Source organism: Erinaceus europaeus, chromosome 1, assembly GCF_950295315.1.
Source record: "Erinaceus europaeus chromosome 1, mEriEur2.1, whole genome shotgun sequence".
In the NCBI taxonomy this organism is placed as follows: Eukaryota; Metazoa; Chordata; class Mammalia; order Eulipotyphla; family Erinaceidae; genus Erinaceus; species Erinaceus europaeus.
The window spans coordinates 81336729-81357696 of NC_080162.1; positions in this window are offsets into that span (position 1 = coordinate 81336729).

Below are 20968 nucleotides of genomic sequence, written 5' to 3' on the forward strand. Positions count from 1 at the left end.
AGAGGGACGCACAGTCAGGTCACACACACACACACACACACACACACACACACACACACACACACACACACACACACACACACACACACACACACACACACACACCCGTTTACCTGGACACACACACAGAGGGACGCACAGTCAGGTCAGACCAGGGATCTAGAAGACACACACAGGGCTGGGCAGGGTGCCTGTATTGTCATGTGTGTATGTATGTGTGTGTGTTCTGGTTTGAGCTCAGGCACCAGGCAGGAGGTACTTACGGCACTGAAAGGAACTCTGTGTCTTCAAAGAAGAAGATGTACAGTAACTCAGTAGACAGATGCGGGGGGACAGGTCAACACTACTTTTTATTAGAAAAATGCGAATTAAAACTAATGAGCTATTATCTCACTCCTGTGAGAATGGCCCTCATACAAAAGATTGAAACAAAATGCTGGAGAGAGTGTGGAGGAAAAGGAGCCCTGCTACACTGTTGGCAGGAATATCTTTCCCCCAGGGAGGGTCTTCAGCGCCTGGTTCACCTTTGATCTTACAGACCTTGCAAAGTGAGGTCTCTGAGGGCAGCAATTCATGCTTTAGCCCTGCTGTTGGATGTATGGTAGATGTTCAGCAAGTCTTTGTGTCATCAGAGAGGGAGGAAAGAGATGAATTGAAGGGCAAAATGGAAGGAAAGAAGGAAGGTAGGAAAGAAAGAAAGGAGGGGAGAGAAGGAGGGGGAAAGGAGTATGATTCAGAAAGGCTGAGGAGATTACATGAGTTCACACAACCTAACTAGTCTCTCAGGCCCTGAGTGGAATCAGTCACTTCTCAGGGATAAGGGTGCCTGGGTAAGAGATTACCCTGGATGGCTTAGCTGGGAGGAGAGGGCGGAGGGGCAGTGGTGGGTGGGTCCATGATAGGGCAACTTTTCTAGCAATTGGTGACTAATGGAAGATGAGCAGCGTTTGGCCAAAAGGAGTTCAGGGAAGGGCTGACTCCCCTGAGGTGGGATGAAATGAGGTAGGGATGATAGATCAGGGGGTTTGTGGCAGAGGTCAAGGAAGGGGATGTGACCTTTCAGGCCCTCAGAGAGGGTGTGTGGTAGTGATCTAATGGCTGTGGGTGACCCAAACTGTGGGAACAGACAACAAGACACCTGAATGGGGATGTCCTCCCAGAGTGTTCACATTGCAGAGGGAGAAACTGACCTGGTGATGTATCTTCGGCTGCCTCCTCACAATGCATCTGCTTTCCCCACTTCTGGTGATGAATCTTGTCCTCACAGTGCCACTTCAGCTCTGAGGGCTTTTACAGAGATGGAAATAGAAGCTTCAGAGAGGTGAATGGCGACTTGATATGTTGGGGGAGAAGCAGCACTCAAGTAAGAGGTACCAGGAGAAGGAGCTGCCAGGAAGCCTGCACTAGCAGCCCTGGCTCTAGTGTTGGCAGTGCCTGTGGCCATATTGTGTTGGGTTAAGTAGTTCTGCTCTGTCCAGCCTCTAAGACAGTCACCAGCAGACATGAGTGTCTCAGAGGTATCCTGGGAGTAAAGGGACTTTGTGATACTCACACTGAGCCCACAAGACACTTCCAACTCCTCACTCACTCACTCACTCACTCACTCATTCATTCATTTACTTCTCACTCACTTGGCAGCAGCATGGTTCATCAGAACTCAGCAGATCTGAGTTCATATTCAGCTCTGCCACATGCATTCATGAGTGATCTTAGCGTGCCTACTTCAAGGATTTTTTAAAAAATATTTTATTTATTTAATTTTTTTAGAGAGATGGAGAGAGAGAGAGAGAGAGAGAGAGGCACAGCTCTGGCTTATGGTGGTGTGAGGGATTGAACCTGGGACTTTTCTGGAGTGTTAGGCACAAGAGTCTGTTTACATAACCATTATGCTATCTCTACAACCCCTTCAAGGACTTTTTATGAGGATGTTACATCAGGCTAAAAAGAGAGGTTGATTATTTGATGGTCCATGTGGATAAACTTCAGAATCACTGTGCTCAGTGGAAGAAGTCAGGCACAAAAAACCACATACTAAATGAGTTTACTTGTCTGAAACGCCCAATATAGGTAAAGTCACAAGTTATTGGATGTTAGGAGCTGAGCGGCTGGGGAATGAGAGCTAACAGGGCTTCTTTTGAAGGTGAAGAAAATGTTCTAAAAATAGACTGTAGGAAATGTTGCACAAATCTGTGAATAAACAAAAAAGAAATACCATCACAGTGCATACTTTCCATGGGTAAACATTTGGGGGATGTGAATTCTATCTCAGTAGCATGTTTTGTTTTATATCGCTGATTTTTAAAAAGTGAAGAATAAATATTGCAAATATTACCTCATTCTCAAATCAAAAACTAAGAGAAACACTTGTGAGTGTGCCCAAGGGATGTATACAAGCAGGGGCTTTGCAACAATGTTATGGCAAAAACCCACCCCAACCTAGATGCCCAATAAAAGAGGGAGGGATAAATAAATGCTGCCCAGGAATAATACCCAGCAGTTTTTTTTTTTTTTTTTTTAAAAAAAACAACAACAGGACAAGGACTCTTTTGCTTATGGACATGGGAATGATTCCAAATCATATCACAAAGCAAAGACGCAACTTGGGAACATGATATGGAATCTAACTCCATGATCTGCTCATTCTCTAGGAAGAAAGATACATAAATATATGTTAAATTTTTTAATGCAGAGATACACAAGACAATTTGGAAAGACTACTCCAAACTACTGATAGTAGTGTGAACTGTATTGGGGAACATGACTGGGGTGGGGTGAAAATAATGATGATTAAAGGTGGTTTAATCCCCCTGAAAGACAAGAAACATTTTAAGGGGGAAGGGAATCTTTTTATGTATCACTTAGGTAATTGAGGATTAAGTCTAGGGGCTGGGTGGTGGTACACCTGGTTGAGTGTACGTATTATAGTATGCAAGGACCCAGGTTCAAGCCCCCAGTCCCCACCTGCAGGGGGGAAGCTTTACAAGTGGTGAAGCAGGTCTGCAGGTCTCTTTTCCTCTCTTCTTCTCTATCACCCCTACCTTCTTGGTTTCTGGCTACCTTTATCCAATAAATAAAGGTAATTAAAAATATTAAATCTAAAAAAGGAAAAGAATAATCTACTGTACACTTATGACTAAGCTTTTATAAATGATGAAAATATTCCAAAATAATGAAATGCTGGCTAAGTACATGGAAAAAAGTAAAAGCAGAGATAAAAGTAAAAAATAAATGTAACCCCCCCCAAACCTACAACCAACCTAGAAAATGCTTTTGTCAGTAGTGGTGCCATCTTACAAAACCAAACCCACAAGTACAACACATGGCAAGTAAAGAGGAAATTTATGGTTTGAGAGTCACCACATCTGATGTTTAGAGTTTGGATGCCTTTACTAAGAATTTCTGTTTACTTCACTGCCCTGTGTATAACTTAAAATACTTATGAAGTACACACACACACTTAAAGAGTGAATTTCAAGATCTTTTATAGTATGTTTTTTATCTTTATTTATTAGATAGAGATAGTCAGAAAAATGGAGAGATAAAGGGGTGACAGAGGGGGAGAGAGACAGAGAGACACCTGCAGCCCTGCTTCACCACTTGTGAAGCTTTCCGCCTGCAGGTGGGGACCAGGGGCTCGAACCTGGGCCCTTGCACACTGTAGCATGTGCGCTCAACCAGGTGCGCCACCACCTGGCCTCTACAATATGTTAATTAATTAATTTATTTATGATAGAGTCAGAAATTGAGAGGGAATGGGGAGAGAGACCCTTGTTGTACTGCTTTACTGCTCATGATATGTGTGTGTTGTTCCCCACCCCCCCCGCAGGTAGGGACCAGGGGCTTGAACAAGGGTCCCTGAATATTGTAATATGTGTACTCTACTAGGTGTACTACCACCTGGCCACCAAAATTGTTTGCTTTGTGTAAAAGGAGGTTTAGAGAAATGAAATGATTTTTCTAAGGTTACACAACTTTGAAAAGACAGTGGGAGATTGTTAGAAGTCAAAATTTATAATTTTAATAGATTCTGCTAGAACTTCATGCAGTGGAGTTGTCTTAGGATGGCTGGCTGGCTAAGTTCTCACGGCCATTTGGGGCTGCCAGGGAATTTGAGAATGAACTACCACTTCTTCTCCAGCCTTCCTGAGCATCTTCCCCACTCAGACTGAGTCATTGCTGTGTCTGCCTGACACACCCAGTTCAGTCAATAAGAATCAAACACACTTTCTTTCATGGAAATGAATAACCTTCTAGGGCAGTGGCTGAGCTTGTTTGACTAAACTGAACTCTTTTTTGGCCAAACTGACCACTTGTTTTTCTTGTCTATTAGATGAGACACTCTGGTGACTGACTGAACCCACTGCTTATAGGTCTGAAGTAACATTCAACTTGACCCAGTTAGTATGAAACCCAATTTTCACCATGTCTATTGTCACAGGAGAAGGGAGATTTGCCCTTAATCCTGGAGGAGCAGAGTTCAGAGTTGCTTCATCAATCAATGGAGTCTTCTTTTTAGAGATAGCTGGTCTACCACTTTGCTTCTGGGTAGCTGCCCTTTTCTGTATAAGCTTAATGGAGCTGTTAGTCAAAAATGGCCCTATCCAATTCTAACTAGGGCAGAGACTGAGACCCAAACTCAGCTAACCAGACTTTCCTATAATTTTGAACCTTTTTGTCTTCAACACAAGTGCTTTCTCTTTGATCCAAAAGGCCAAGAAACACATGAAAAAATGCTCCAAGTCTCTGATTGTCAGAGAAATGCAAATAAAGACAACAATGACATATCACTTCACTCCTGTGAGAATGTCATACATCAGAAAAGGTAACAGCAGCAAATGCTGGAGAGGGTGTGGGGTCAAAGGAACCCTCCTACACTGCTGGTGGGAATGTCAATTGGTCCAGCCTCTGTGGAGAACAGTCTGGATAACTCTCAGAAGGCTAGAAATGGACCTACCCTATGACCCTGCAATTCCTCTCCTGGAGATATATCCTAAGGAACCCAACACATCCATCCAAAAAGATCTGTGTACACATATGTTCTTGGAAGCACAATTTGTAACAGGCAAAACCTGGAAGCAACCCAGGTGTCCAACAGCAGATGAGTGGCTGAGCAAGTTGTGGTCTATATACACAATGGAATACTACTCAGCTGTAAAAAATGGTGACTTCACCGTTTTCAGCCAATCTTGGATGGACCTTGAAAAAATCATGTTGAGTGAAATAAGTCAAAAACAGAAGGATGAATATGGGATGATCTCACTCTCAGGCAGAAGTTGAAAAACAAGATGAGAAAAGAAAACACAAGTAGAACCTGAAATGGAATTGGCGTATTGCACCAAAGTAAAAGACTCTGGGGTGGGGGTGGCTGGGTGTGGAGAATACAGGTCCTTGAAGGATGATAAATGACATAGTGGGGGTTTTATTGTTAAATGGGAAACTGGGGAATGTTATGCATGTACAAACTATTGTATTTACTGTTGAATGTAAAACATTAATTCCCCAATAAAGAAATAAATTAAAAAAAAAACAAGTGCTTTCTCTTTGATTCATTCCCAGAATTACTTCACTTATACTTTCTCTAGTGAGGCCTTTTAACTTTTTGTTAGATTTTTTTTTTTAAGAAATCAGTTATTGCATCACAATTCACCTTTTGTTGTTGTTGTTGAGTGACAAACATGTACAGCCATGCTACCACACTACAATTACATAGAGGTTTGCCACCCACCTCCCACAAACATTTCTTTTAGTCCCTTCCACAGGCATTTCTCCCCTCCTCTCTCTGGCAGTCACTGTTATTGTTCCGATTGTTTTGTTGCCAGATTGGTCAAAGGGACTTTAGATGCTTGTCTGACCTGAACTGGATCAAAGAAGGTAAGTCTTTCAGAAATTTTTATTGTGGATCACAGAAGAGGAAATTTAAGATTAAAATCCTCCCTGAAAGATGAGGAGAGGGGATATTTATGAGCAAAATGAGTCAGTAGTAAGGGTAGCAGTGGGTGGGCCTATGGAAAGCTGGTACTGGTACCCCTCTGGCCCCAGAAATTATTGCTGTCTTATTATTATTGTTATTATTATTATTATCTTCCTTCTATATTTGGTCAGGTCCTGGTTGGGTTGGATACAGGTCCAGCCAACATGGCACTATAGGGTAGAAATGTTGTCATCATAATGGCAGTATACAGAAGTAGGTCACTTCTGAGCAAAGAATAATCTCCATTAAGCATGTCCAGGGAACCAGTCCTGGCAGGTCCATGGGACAGTCTTCTCAGTTGTGAACAGATTAGCCAGTATCTGCCATTTTGATTGAGCCTGAAATTTAAGACTTTAATTCATTTCTCTCCCCAGAATAGCCCATCCAATGGAGATATCTCAGAGCTTTGAAGGCACCCTCCAAACTTCCAGGATGGACTTATGGCAACCTAGTTTCAACAAGTTGGCTCTCCTCCAGAAAACAAATATTACAGTTAACTAACTCTGAATTTCATCAGAGAAAAACTGTGGTTTCTGGTATAGAAACATCGCTATTTGAAGGTTGGTGACTGTGTGGACAGTGGGGCAGGAAGGTAGGGAGAGAAGAACTCCAGGAGAAATGCAGCACAGTATTGTCAGTGGGAGCCATATTGGCAATCACGTCAAATCTATGTGGCAAGTTTAAAGGGCCAGCATGGAACCACTTAGTCACCAAGTGGCTTCAACAGATGGAGCTCAGGCTGCTGCTTAGAGCTATAAGAAGCTACAGGTCCTGGAGCAAGACCCAGGGAATTGTTTGGCAAATTTAGGGAACTATAAATATTGTGCCCTTGTGGCAACAGGGAAACCAACCAAACTGAAGGCACCCTCCCATTGTGAGATAGTGCACAACACTCTTGCTTTTTCCAGAGTATCATCAATGGAGTCACACACTATCTAACCTTCCCAGTCTGGCTTCTTTCATTCAACACGATGCATTTTGAGATTCATCTGCTTTGTGACTCTTGGAAATTCATTCCTTTTTATTGTACAGTAGTGTTCCACTGATTGATGACATCATAGTTGATATATTGGTCAGCTGAAAGGCATTTGGTATGTTCTTGGAGATTACAAACAGATCTTCTACAAATATACAGGTACAGACTTCTATGTGAACATATGTCTTCATTTCCTTTGGGTAAATACCTGTGAATTATCCCCATAAACTTTCAACTGAATTTTTGGAATGTTGTTAAGTTGCCCTGAGTTTGCACCTAGTCATGCTGCCAAAGAGCTAAATGAATCCACCTGCATTTCCATCATCTAATTCTCCCATGGAATCTGAGAGAGGGTGGAGTGAGGGTCCTACGGATAACTGTCCTTGTTTTTACCAAGGAAACTAAGACTCAAGGAGTTTAAACAACTTTCCACAGAAGGGACTTAAATCCCAGTTGCCTTCCTAAGTCCTTATCCTAATTGGTGGAAAGGAAGTAGTTTCACAGAGCAGATTCTAACAAATGTTAATAAAGACTTCACTCCATTTCTCTGAGGCCTCAGTTTGTCCACGTGAGAGATGACAAGAGTGAATCAACTGACAAATTTATGATGTCCCTGGAGCCTCTGATATCCACATGCTGTGACTTTTAAAAGTGGAGTCCTCTGATACACGAATGGAAGGAATAGGGAGGGGCCCCCAGGGAGAGGGAACCCAGCATCTATCCCTTGGCACCCACCTGTGCCCCTCTGCAGATGGTCTCCCATGCTTGCACCCCAGCTAGTTGACCTCCCCCCCTCAAAAAAAAAGGGGAGCAATTTGCACCTTCTGCCTTCCCAGCCTAAGGAAAAAAAATGCCCCTGTCACTTTGAATTATCATCACCCCTTTTGCTGAAACTCTTCTAACCCAAGCAGCCCCTCTCTTTGTCAATATTTTTCAGAATGTTCAGGTTTCTAAATAAGACCTGACACAGGCTAGCTTCTTCTTCTTCTTCTTTTTAAGCTTCTTGAAATAAAATGAATTACTCTGTGCACATTCTAGAGGCTCAAATGAGATTAACCCTATGCTTCCCTATGTGCAGGCAGACAGCTGGCTAGCTGACAGTCGAGTAACTGGAGTCTGATCCTACATCAGGATACACCATGTCCCCATATCACATCACCACCTTCCTGGATGCCCGGGTATAATGCAAAGCCCAGATGCAGGGCAGAGGGAGGGCATCAGGGTTCAGCAATACCCAGCTGCCTACTACCTTATGCAAATCTTTATGTCTTGATGCCTCAGTTTTCTCATCCAAATAATGGGCATAACAAGAGTAACAACCTTCCACTCCAGATATATGACTAATTGCACAGGGTAGCAGTGGACCTAAGAGAAAGCTCACATGTGTGGACCATTTCTGTGACTCATTCTTTTCATCCCATTTGCTCTCTTTATGTCACCTCTGGGGTGTGAATGAAAGGGAATGCTGATGACAGTGTGCACCCATTATGTTCAGTTTCTGTGTGCTTGTTACCCCTTCTTGTGGTTTTTTTTACCACCTCCTTATGGCCCCGAATTGTTATTTTCCTCAAGTGGTTTTCTGTCACTGTGCAAGGAATTCAGTTTTGTAGCTTTAGATATCACCTGCCTACTTATGGCTCCTGTATTTGCATCTTCAGCCTGGTCCTCACTCTTCATTCCAGACCCAGATTTCCCATCATTCCATTTGTCTCAGATCTGACCCCAAATTTTGGAATCAACCATGACTGCCCCTCCATATGCTCAGACCAGTTCCTAACATGCCAGGAGACTCCTGATGACTGCCTATTAAAATACCTGCAGAGGGAACCGGGCAGTGGCACACCTCGTTGAGTGTACACATTATCCTGCACAAGGACCTGGGTTTGAGCCCCCACTTTCCTTCTGCAAGGGGGAAGCTTCATGAGAAGTGAAGTAGGTCAACAGGTCTCTTTCCACTTCCCATCAACTTCTCTATATCTATGAAATAAAGTGGAAAAATGGAAAAAAAAAAAAAAAGGCCAATGAGAGATGTAGATTTATAGTGCCAGTACTAAGCCCCAGTGACTACATTGGTGGCAAAAACAAACAAAAAAACAAACAAACAAAAAAACCCTCCAATATCTAGCATTACATCTGCTGCCACCATCATGGCCTAAGTCATAGCATCTTTTTTTTTTTTAATTCCTTTTTGTTGCCCTTTTTGTTTTATCATTGTAGTTATTATTGTTGTTGTTACTGATGTCGTTGTTGGGCAGGACAGAGAGAAGTGGAGAGAGGAGGGGAAGTCAGAGAGGGGGAAAGAAAGACAGACATCTGAAGACCTGCTTCACCGCCTGTGAAGCGACTCCCCTGCAGGTGGGGAGCTGGGGCTTGAACCTCACGCCATTCCTTGCGCTTTGCGCCACGTGCGCTTAACCGGCTGCGCTACCTCCTGACTCCCTCTGAGCATCTTTTTACCCACATCAGACTTCCCTGCTCCCTATGTGATCCATCTACTCAGCTGTCAGAAGTGTTCCTTTTACTTTTTTTTTTTGGTTGCCAAAAGGGTTACCACTGGGGCTTGGTGCCTGCATTTTCCCTTCCTTCCATTCTTTTTTTTCTTCCTTCCTTCCTTCCTTCCTTCCTTCCTTCCTTCCTTCCTTCCTTTCTTTTTTTAGCTAGGACAGAAAGAAATTTAGAGGAAAGGGGGAGATAGAGATGGAGAGAGAGAGATACTGCAGCCCTGCTTTACTGCTTGTAAAGCTTTTTCTCTTCGGGGGTTGAGGGGAGAGTGGGGACTTGAACCAAGGTCCCTATGCGTGTTAATGTGTGTGCCTAATTGGGTGCACCACAGCCTGGCTCTCAAAACTATTTCTTTTAAAATATAAGTTAGATTATACCACTCTTCTGTTCATGAATCTGCACCACTTCCTATTTCACTCTGATTGAAATCAACATTTTCATCAGGCTCCCAAGACCTCCACATTGTCATTCCATTTTTTTAACCTCTCCTCCTATAATACCCTCCATATTCCCTCATTGTCCTCCCATTCCCACCTCAACCTGCTCCCATCTGGAGATTTTGCTCTGCTAGTCTTGTTATCTGAGATGCTCCTTCTCTGTCATGGTGGCCAAGGCACAGCATTTGCCCAAGCCACATGAGCTATGTTTGAATGGTGGGCAGGCTGCAGTGAACTTGGGTAACTCAGTGCAGTAAGGGTGAAGATTTGGTGCACAGAATTAGGTGCTGTGTGGCCCAGGAGGTTGCTTAACTTCTGTGTTTCAATTTCCTCTTTATCTAGACTCATTCTTATGTAAACTGGTTGAGTCATTAGAGTTTCTGGCTCATCACAATTTGCGGGGAGACAAAGGTCATGCACATCATACTGTGACCCCCATCCAACCTTTCCATTTTTTAAATAGTTTTTCACTTTTGTTGCTCTTTTTTTTTATTGTTGTTGTAGTTATCAGTGTTGTTGTTGATGATGATGATGTTGTCATTGTTGGATAGGACAGAGAGAAGTGGAGAGAGGAGGGGAAGACAGAGAGGGAGAGAGAAAGATAGACACCTGTAGACCTGCTTCACCACCTGTGAAATAACTCCCCTGCAGGTGGGAAGCCAGGGGCTCGAACCGGAATCCTTGCACCAGTCTTTGTGCTTCACGCCATGTGTGCTTAACCCACTGCACTACCACCTGACGCCCTCAACCTTCCCATTCTGTAGTTAGGGACATTGAGACCCAGACTAGAGATCCATGGAGTTACAGGCAGAGTATGGGTTTAATTATGCCCCCCCCTTTCATTAATGTTTTAGATAAGCTTTACAAAACTATTAAGTTTCAGATGTGTGATTTCACACTATGGGTTCTAGTCTTCAAAAATGGTTTACTGAACATCTGTTAAATTCTACTGTATCCTGAGTCATGACTAAGACACCATTCATGTTGCCAAAGAGCTCTCAGTGGGCCATGGGGGTATTCATTGCATAAGCAGTAATGCCCATAAATTCTTTAGAGGGTATGGGGGTCTGAGGGAACCCTGACAGGGCCAAGAATCTTTCTGTGTGGCAGATCTGGGCACATCTCACAGAGGAGGTGAGCTAATCTGGGGCTTTGTGGTACGAATAGGAGTTTGCAAGACGGCAAAGGCAAATAGGAAGATTTCATCTCTGTGTGCAGGGTCAGAGAGGGGGTATTGGTGTGAGGCATTCTCGAGAAGGGGGAGTCGCACAGTGGGGCTGGAGTTTAGAGGAACCTGGAGGGAATGTTAAGGTTGCTGAAGCGGGGGTGGCAGACCCCAGCAGGGTTGGGTCTCATACTCCAAACTTGGGGCATAGAGAACCACAGGCAGGCTTTTAATCAGGTGAGACACATGGTCAAGGCCAAGGTTGAGGGTGAAGATGATAAAATTATTAATCATGGCAATTTTAGAGTTGGGGTTTAGTGATTGTTAAGATCCCTGGGTGGCATTCTTAAGCTGGGCAAATTGAGACCAGAAAGGGGAATGAGGCTTTCAGTCTGTTAGGAGTGAAAATGTTTTCTTTCACCTTGTCTCTGTAGCTGGTGCTGGGCCTGAGTGTGGGAGATGTGTGGGAGGTGTCCTGTGAAATAAAGCTGCCTATAGGAATGGTCCCCAACCTTCTGTTTCTCCCCTTTGGCCCTGCCCTGAGTTTGAAGACCATGATAGATGCAGTGCCCTCATGCTTGTTATCCTTGTTTATTTTTTGAAATTTTTGTTTTATTTATTATTTATTTGCTAGAGATAGAGAGAAATCAATGAAGGGGAAATATGGGGAGAGAAAGAGAGACACCTGCAGCACTGTTTCACTGTTCATGAAGCTTTCCCTCTGCACATTAGGAGCAGGGGCTTGAACCAGGGCCCTTGTACATTGTGACATGTGTGCTCAACTGTGTGAGGCATTGCCAGACCCCTCCCTTTTCTAGTTGTACAACCAGGACCAGAACCCATTTGCTCTGGAGTCTCAGCTTTCCTGTCTGACTAATCAGTGTGATTCATGAAGTGCTGGCCAATGATCCCCGCTGAATAATATGTCCCCCAACGCTCAGGAAAGTCTTGAGGAGGAAGAAGACCAGCTATGACCAGGTGTTCTGTCCCCTGCAGTAAGTGTGAAGCAGAGCTGGCTCTTGGTGGGGTAGGAACATTTGGCCTTTACTGGCTCAAGTGTGGCTCTGGATGTCATAGAACTCATCAGGACACTCCTTTTGCTCACTCTTTTCTTTCCTTTCCTTTTCTTTTCTTTTCTTTTCTTTTCTTTTCTGTTTTTTAATTGCCACCAGAGTGATCCAGGGACTTGGCATAGGCACTATGAATCCACTACTCCCTTCACCAGTGGCAATTTTTTCCTTTAATTAAAAAAATACTTTTATTAGATAGAACAGATTGAAACTGAAAGAATATGGGGAGATAGAGACGGCGAGACAAAGAAAGCCACCTATAGACCTGCTTCATCACCAGTGAAGCTTCCCTCTTGCAGATTGTAACTCCTGCACATTCAGCCAGGTGTGTCACTGCCCAGCCCCCTTTTGCCACTTTTAGCGTGATCTAACACCTTAACAAACTACCTACTGAGGGATTACCCATGATTTAGAGGGACTGCTTTGGAGGACACGTGTGTCTCTCCCAGAACCCACAACACATTTCCCTGACTGAGCCTTGCTGGCTGCAGTGACGTCAGGCCCACTTGCTGGCTTGGCTGGCCAAAGCATCAATGGCCCTCAGGCCTGATGGGTGCACAGGATGGGCAGGGCTGAGTCACTGATCTAGCTTGTAAAGAGCCTAGTGCATGACCTCACCCTGGCCCAGCTTCCACGGGCACTGGAGACTGGCACTTGGGAAAGGACATGTGGTTTGATACTTGGCTCACTTTTGTGGAGAAAAGCACTGATGTGTTAGAGTCAAGACTATCTTGATGCTCAGTTCTAGCCTTGGGCTCCTTGGGAACGCCTGAGAAATCCTTCAGGCTGTGACTGGAGGAGCACTCATTGGTCACCAGACCTGGGTTGCAATGAATCCAGAGCCCCATTCTGTGCCAGGTCCTGTGGAGCACAGGGAAGTGAGGCAGGCGTGTTTTGTGTTCTGTGGCTTTGGCAGAACATCTGTGGTTTTTTTTCCCTAATTGGTATTAATGTGTGCTCACTGTTCAAATTTGTAAAACACAGAGGAGCCAAAAGAGAGAAGTGAAAGCCACTCGAAACATCACCACCAGCGAGAACAATTGTGCTACAGTAAGCCCTCAGCGTCACTGATCAGTCCTGGAAATTGACTTAGAAACTACAGGTAACGAGGCCAGTTTTACCTTAGGCTAATTAAATGCAGCTCATAAAGCATGCATGCTTCTGATCATGAAGGCATCACCAAACTACTAAGCTGCAAAAGATTTCTAATATCAAGCAATATTTTTTTTACTTTCTTTTTTTTTGTGTGTGTGTGTGTTTATTTATTAGTTTATTTCTTTTCTTTTTTCTTTAAGAAAGGATTAATTAACAAAACCATGGGGTAGGAGGGGTACAACTCCACACAATTCCCACCACCCAATCTCCATATCCCATCCCCTCCCCTGATAGCTTTCCCATTCTCTATCCCGCTGGGAGCATGGACCCAGGGTCATTGTGGGTTGTAGAAGGTGGAAGGTCTGGCTTCTGTAATTGCTTCCCCGCTGAACATGGGCGTTGACTGGTTGGTCCATACTCCCAGTCTGCCTCTCTCTTTCCCTAGTAGGGTGGGTCTCTGGGGAAGCGGAGCTCCAGGACACATTGGTGGGGTCTTCAGTCCAGGGAAGCCTGGCCGGCATCCTGATGACATCTGGAACCTGGTGACTGAAAAGAGAGTTAACATACAAAGCCAAACAAATTGTTGAGCAATCATGGACCCAAAGCTTGGAATGGTGGAGAGGAAGTGTTAGGGGGATATTCACTGCAAACTCTAGTGTACTTCTGCTTTCAGGTATATATTTTGTAGTAGTTTATGGATATGTGTGAACATATGCTTTCTCTCACAGAAACTGGTATATATCTAGGTTTTGGGACTTTGTTAGAAAGTGAACCACCTGAGATGGAATTAGAGTATACTATGAAAGGAAAGGTCTCACCCGAGTAATGAAGCTGAAGGGTTGTCATTCCACACGTGAAGTCTCTGGACACATGTGAAGCATGTTGAGGTGGCAACTGTTGTGTTGCATGTTGAAGCATGTTGAGGTGGCAATCGTCGTGTTGATTAGGTTGCGATTGGCAGATGCAATATTATTTGATATGGATTGGGAGAGGCATATGGGAAAGCGGGCCCTATCCAAGGGTTCCAGGACTGGGGGAAGTAGAGGCTCTATAGTGGAGATGTGAGGTTCCTGCTGTCTTAGGGTTCAAAAAGACAATCAATAGTTAATGTTATCATCACATTATTTGTTAATTGGGTTAACTTTGAAAAGTCCTTTTGTTAGGGTTTGCTGTACAGTACCCAGTATCTTGTATATAGCTGTGCTATTGGTTGCTTCTGATCTACTTGGTCTAGGCTTTTGAGAGAGTCTGCATATCAATTACACAGCCTATATATTAAAAAGATTCAGTTTGTGCTTTGAAAAACTTCGAGACATACAATTAATTTTCCTCCTCTCATATTATTAACTAGTGATTTATATGACTACATTTTACTAGGAGTGTACATAAATACCATTCCCACCACTAAAAGACTGTGACCCATCCCTCCCACCAACTCCCACCCCCCACTGGCCCAGGAAGCTGCATGTCTACCCCTCATCACAGGGTTTTTACTTTGGTGCCCTACTTACAATTTGGTCAGGTCCTGCTTTTAGTTTCCCTTTCAGATCTTCTTACTCAACTTCTATTGATGAGTGGGATCATCCCATACTCATCTTTATGTTTCTGACTTAGCTCACTTAACATAATTCCTTCTAGCTCTGTCCAAGATGGGTCAGAGAAGGTGGGTTCATTGTTCTTGATAGCTGCATAGTATTCCATTGTGTATATATACCACAGCTTTCTCAGCCACTCATCTGTTGTTGGGCACCAGGGTTGCTTCCAGGTTTTAGCTATTATGAATTGTGCTGCTATGAACATAGGAGTACACACCTCTTTTTGGTTGGGTGTTATGGAGTCCTTGGGGTATAACCCCAGGAGAGGAATTACTGGATCATATGGAAGGTCCATGTCTAGCCTTCTGAGAGTTTTCCAGACTGCTCTCTGCAGAGGCTGTACCAATTTACATTACCACCAGCAATGTAAAAGGGTTCCTCTGTCCCCACAACCTCTCCAGCATTTGTTGCTGCTGTCCTTTTTGATGTATGCCATTCTTACAGGAGTGAGATGGTATCTTAGTGTTGTCTTAATTCGCATTTCTCTGACAATCAGTGACCTAGAGCAGTTTTTCATATGTTTGTTAGCCTTTTGGATCTCCTCTGAGGTGAATGTTTTGTTCATATCCTCTGCCCATTTTTGGATGGGGTCATTTGCTTTTTTGGTACTAAGTTTGCTGAGCTCTTTATATATTTTGGTGATTAGTTTCTTGTCTGCTGTATGGCATGTGAAGATCTTCTCCCATTCTGTGAGGGGTCTCTTTGTTTATTTAATAGTTTCTTTGGATGTGCAGAAGCTTTTCAATTTGATGTAGTCCCATTGGTTTGTTTCTCCTTTAGTCTTCCTTGCAATCAAAAATGTCCTTGAGGTGTAGGTGGGAAAGTGTTTTACCAATGTTTTCCTCTAAGTATTTGATTGTTTCTGGTCTGACATCTAGGTCTTTGATCCATTTGGAGTTGATTTTTGTTTCTGGTGAGATAAAGTGGTTCAATTTCATTCTTCTGCATGTTACAACCCAGTTTTCCCAGCACCATTTATTGAAGAGAGCCTCCTTTTTCCATTTAATCCTTTGGGCCCCCTTATCAAAGATTAGATGTCCATAGGTGTGGGGATTTATTTCTGGGCTTTCAATTCTGTTCCACTGGTCTGTGTGACTATTTTTGTTCCAGTACCATGGAACAAACGAGGCCAGTTTTACCTTAGGCTAATTAAACAGAATGCAGCTCATAAAGCATGCATGCTTCCGATCATGAAGGCATCACCAAACTACTAAGCTGCAAAAGATTTCTATTATCAAGCAATATTTTTTTTAAATTTTTTATTACCTTTATTGGATAGAGGCAGCCAGAAATCAAGAGGGAAGAGGGTGATAGGAAGAGAGACAGAGAGACACCTGCAGCCCTGCTTCACCACTCATGAAGCTTTCCCCCTGCAGGTGGGGACCAGGGGCTTGAACTCAGGTCCTTGCACATTGTAATATGTGCTCTCAACCAGGTGCGCCACCACCCAGCCCCTCAAGCAATATTTTGTATTCATTTTCTGGCACAGCTATTTCAATTCAGGATCTCTGGTGGTTGAAGTCTATTCCTGCAGCTCAGACCACAAGGCAGGTCTCATCCTCAGACTATCTTTCCATCACAGTGTCTGTTTCCTTCCCTCTTTCTCTCTCTACCCTCCCCCTTTAGGAACAGTTTACACTTAGGTAAGAACCTGACATCTTTGTGCTATGGGAGAATCCAGTGCCCCTGGAGAAAACCCATCCTCCATCCAGACATGTGAAAACATGCAAACTACACACATAGTGACCCTGGCTGGGAATCTTCCCCCCCCCCCCCCGCTAACTAGGATTATCACTGGGGCTCAGTGCCAGCACAACAAATCCACTACTCCTGACAATCATTCTCCCCCTTTTATCTTTTATTGCACAGGACAGAGAGAAATTGAAAGAGGGCAAGTGAGAGAGGGAGAGAGAAAGAGACACCTGTAGTATTGCTTCACTGTTCATGAAGCTTCCCCCTTGCAGGTAGGGACTGAGGACTTGAACCAGGGCCCTGTGTACACCACCACCCAGTCCCCTAGGAATCAATGCTTTTTCTCATCAGTATCACAGTGACATGTTACTAAAGAACAGGATATCATATGGGATGATCCCACTCATAGACAGAAGTTGAAAAATAAGAACAGAAGGTAAAACACTAAGCAGAACTTGGATTGGAGTTGGTGTATTGCACCAAAGTAAAAGATGTGTGTGTGTGTGTGTGTGTGTGTGTGTGTGTGTGTGTGTGTGTGTGTGTGTGTGTTTGTGTGTGTGTGTGTGTGGAAGCGTTCAGGTCCTGGAACATGAGGGCAGAGGAAGACTGGGCGGGGGGTAGAGCGTTATGTGGAAAACTGAGAAATATTGCACATGTACAAACTACTATATTTTCCTGTCAACTCTAAACCATTAATCCCCTCCAATAAAGAAAAATAAATCAAAACAAACCAAAAAGGATATTATTTGATTGCCTGACATGTTTCTTTCAGAGTCTCTGTATCCTGTTTAAGAGTATGTATATTTATAAACTTGTAACTACAAATGTATTTATTTTATATGAACTTAATCTTTGGAAATGGAATCACTTTTAATTATCCAACAAACATTTACTGAGTTCTTCCTTGGTGCCAGCTATGTGCCGGGCAACAGGATAAACACGTGGATAAGACAGGTGTAGTTCCCAATCTCATGAAATTTGCCTTTGAGTATGACTTTATCTTTCTTCAGTGTGCGTGGCCCTGCACTCATTGGTTATTGTTGGTATGCATGAGACCCCTTCTGTTTCATTTGGTTTAAATCCCCCCTGCTTAACACTGCATTCTATTTACATAACCGCTGTTAACAAGCACCACCCTCCCTCCAGGGCATTGGTTCAATCCCCACTGGTTCATGATATGTTTTTGCTCTGCCCCCTCTCCTTGTCACACCCTGATCCTCTCCTTGTCACACTCTGATTTTCACCAGTCACTTTTCTCTCCACGCTCTCTATGTCACATCCTGTTTCCACCCTACTTGGCAAGTATATATAAAGACAGCATTGTGAGTTTTACGGTACCTTTAGTTTAGCTTAGCTCGGCTTAGATTGTGCTGCATCCTGCATGAATAAAGAGATACTGCTTACAGCTCAACCATGAGTCCCAGGTCGTCTGTTACCTGCCCGTGAAGCCAGCCCGGTGAAAACAACATAGCCCGTCGAAAACAATAGGTTATGGCAGGCTGACTCATTCCACACTGGTTTTCTTCCTAAATATTTTACTTATTTATTGGATAGAGACAGAGAGATACTGAGAGAAAAGGGGGGATATAGAGAAGGAGAGAAAGAGAGACACCTGCAGCACTGTTTCACCAACCTGTGAAGCTTCCCCTGCAGGTGAGGACTGGGGGTTTGAACCCAAGTCCTTGCACACTGTAACTGGGTGCGTCACCACCTGGCCCCTTGTTCTACACTTTTTAAAACATATATATATATATATATATATATATATATTATTTATTTATTTAAAAAAGGAGACATTAACAAAGCTGTAGGATAAGAGGGGTACAACTCCACACAATTCCCACCACCAGATCTCTATATCCCATCCCCTCCCCTGATAGCTTTCCTGTTCTTTAATTCTCTGGGAGTATGGATCCAGGGTCATTATGGGATGCAAAAAGTGGAAGGTCTGGCTTCTGTAATTGCTTCCCCACTGTACATGGGCATTAACAGGTTGATCCATACTCCCAGCCTGTCTCTCTCTTTCCTTCATGGGTCAGGCCTCTGGGGAAGCAGGGAGCCCTGAATTCTATTTGCAGATGCCTTAGGCATCCATGGGCCTCAGTTTAGGAGCCTGACAGTTGGGGGCTAAGAGATAGCTCACATGGTAGAGTGCATGCTTCATCGTACTTGAGGACCCAGGTTGAACCCCACCTCAACCCCAGTCAACCACACAAAGAGAAAGCTTTTCTAGTGGGGGAGCAGTGTGTGATGTCTCTTACTGTTTCAAGTGGTAACTATGATGTCTGCTTCCTGTAACTGAACTCTGAGAGACATAAAAATATACCTTTGACTTCACCACCCAGTGACAATTAATGCCTTGGAATAAACTTTGAATCATGAAGATTAGGATTTACCTATTGCTTGTTTAAATGATCCTATCTATCTATCTCTTCCTTTCTCCCTCTCTCCCTCCCTTCCTCTCTCTCTCTCTCCTCTTTTTCATAGGACACAGAGAAATTGAGGGTGAGAGGTAGAGAGAGGAAAAAGGCAGAGACATCTGTAGTACTTGCTTCAGTCACTACTCATGAAGCTTCCCCCTTTCAGGGGGTTTGAATCCAGGTCTTTGTGCATAACCAGGTGTGGTACTGCCTGGCCCCTTAAATCATTTTATTAAGACATACTTAATGTAATATAAAATTTATTCATTTAAGGTGCACAATTGGACTTGAATTGCTCTGAACTGAAGCTCCAATACAATCTTGAAGTGGCAAGAGCAGACATCATTGTCTTGTCCCTGACCTTAGAAGGAAAAACATCTAGTCTTTTTCCAGTAAGCATGATGTCACTTGCAGGTTTTTCGCTGTTGTTGTAGGGAAGCAAATATCTGCCACCCCCCAAACATGTCTTAAAAGAATTCATTTCCTAGGATGGGAATCTTAAAACAGAATGTGGATTGAGTCTATCTCAAAGCTAATCAAGATGCCTCAAAAGAATGTGGTTTGTAAAGAGGGTAGGACAGCTTCTCCACCCCCACCCCCCCAACACCTCCAGGATGCATAGCCCAGACCTCCAGAAGCCAGATAACTGGAAAGACCAGACAACTGTTCCTTCCTTACATTGTATGGACCCTTTCCTTCTTCCTGGTGAAGGTGAACTTAGTCACTTTAACTGAGCTTGTCCTTCTTCCCAAAGCCCTCTATGCTAAAAGCTTATCAGTTGGTGGTTAAGGCCACATGGGAGATTACTCAAATTTGTGAGACAGTTGCCAGCAGGGTTCCCTGGAGACTCTGAGAAAAAGGGAGGGAAAAGGAGGCTGTGGATGGTGGTGGGAAATCTGGGAGCCAGAGAGATGGTTGTTAAATGCCCCTCCTCCCCAGAGAAGAACTGACAACTGGGCAGGAAAATTAGAAAATTGTATTTAGATACTGAGGTGAGCTAGTGTCATTGCCCTCATAGGCAGGAAAAGCATTCAATTCTTTCATCAGTCTTTTTTTTGGGGGTGGGGGTTCTAGAAAAATAGGAGGTGTGGTATGCTAAACTGTTAAGTAGAGTATTCACTAGGTATCTGAGAAGGGGGCAGGGGTCTCTTTGAAATTTCAGGATTCCAAGGGATTAGGGCGGTAGACCAGTGGGTTAAGTGCACGTGGTACAAAGCACAATGACCGGCATAGGGATCCCGGTTCAAGCCCCTGACTACCCACCTGCAGGGGAGTCCCTTCACAGGTGGTGAAGCAGGTCTGCAAGTGTCTATCTTTCTCTCCCCCTCTCTGTTTTCCCTCCTCTCTCAATTTCTTTCTGTCCTATCCAGTGACAGCAGCAGCAACAATAATAATAATAACCACAATGATAAAATACCCAATAAAGAAATTTTTAAAAAATGATAAAATAACAAGGGCAGTAAAAGGGGAAAAAATGGTCTCCAGAAGCAGTGGATTCGTGGTGCAGGCACCGAGCCCCGGCAATAACCCTGGAGGCAAAAACAAAACAAACAAACAAACAAGAAAAAAACATATTTCAAGATCTAGGGAAAGAGAGAGACAGGCTGGGAGTATGAACTGTCAACGCCCATGTTCAGCAGAGAAGCAATTACAGAAGCCAGACCTTCCACCTTCTGCATCCCACAATGACCTTGGGTCCATACCCCAGAGGGTTAAAGAATAAGAAAGCTATCAGGGGGAGGGGATGGGATACAGAGTTCTGGTGGTGGGAATTGTGCAAAGTTGTACCCCTCTTATCCTATGGTTTTGTCATTTCATTTTTATAAATAAAAAAAAAGTAAAGAAATTTCAAGATTCCCTTTCTCTTTGCAACCTACTATTAATCACAAATGAAAAATGAAAATAGAATAAAATGATGGATACAGGTTTTTAAAAAAAGACTCCCTGGGCGGGGAGGTTTTGCTATGGCAGCAGTGGTTCTGACAGTCCATTTGTCTTGGAGAAGCCTGGAAACTTAGTCTGTGCCTGTGTTTAGGGAATGGCAT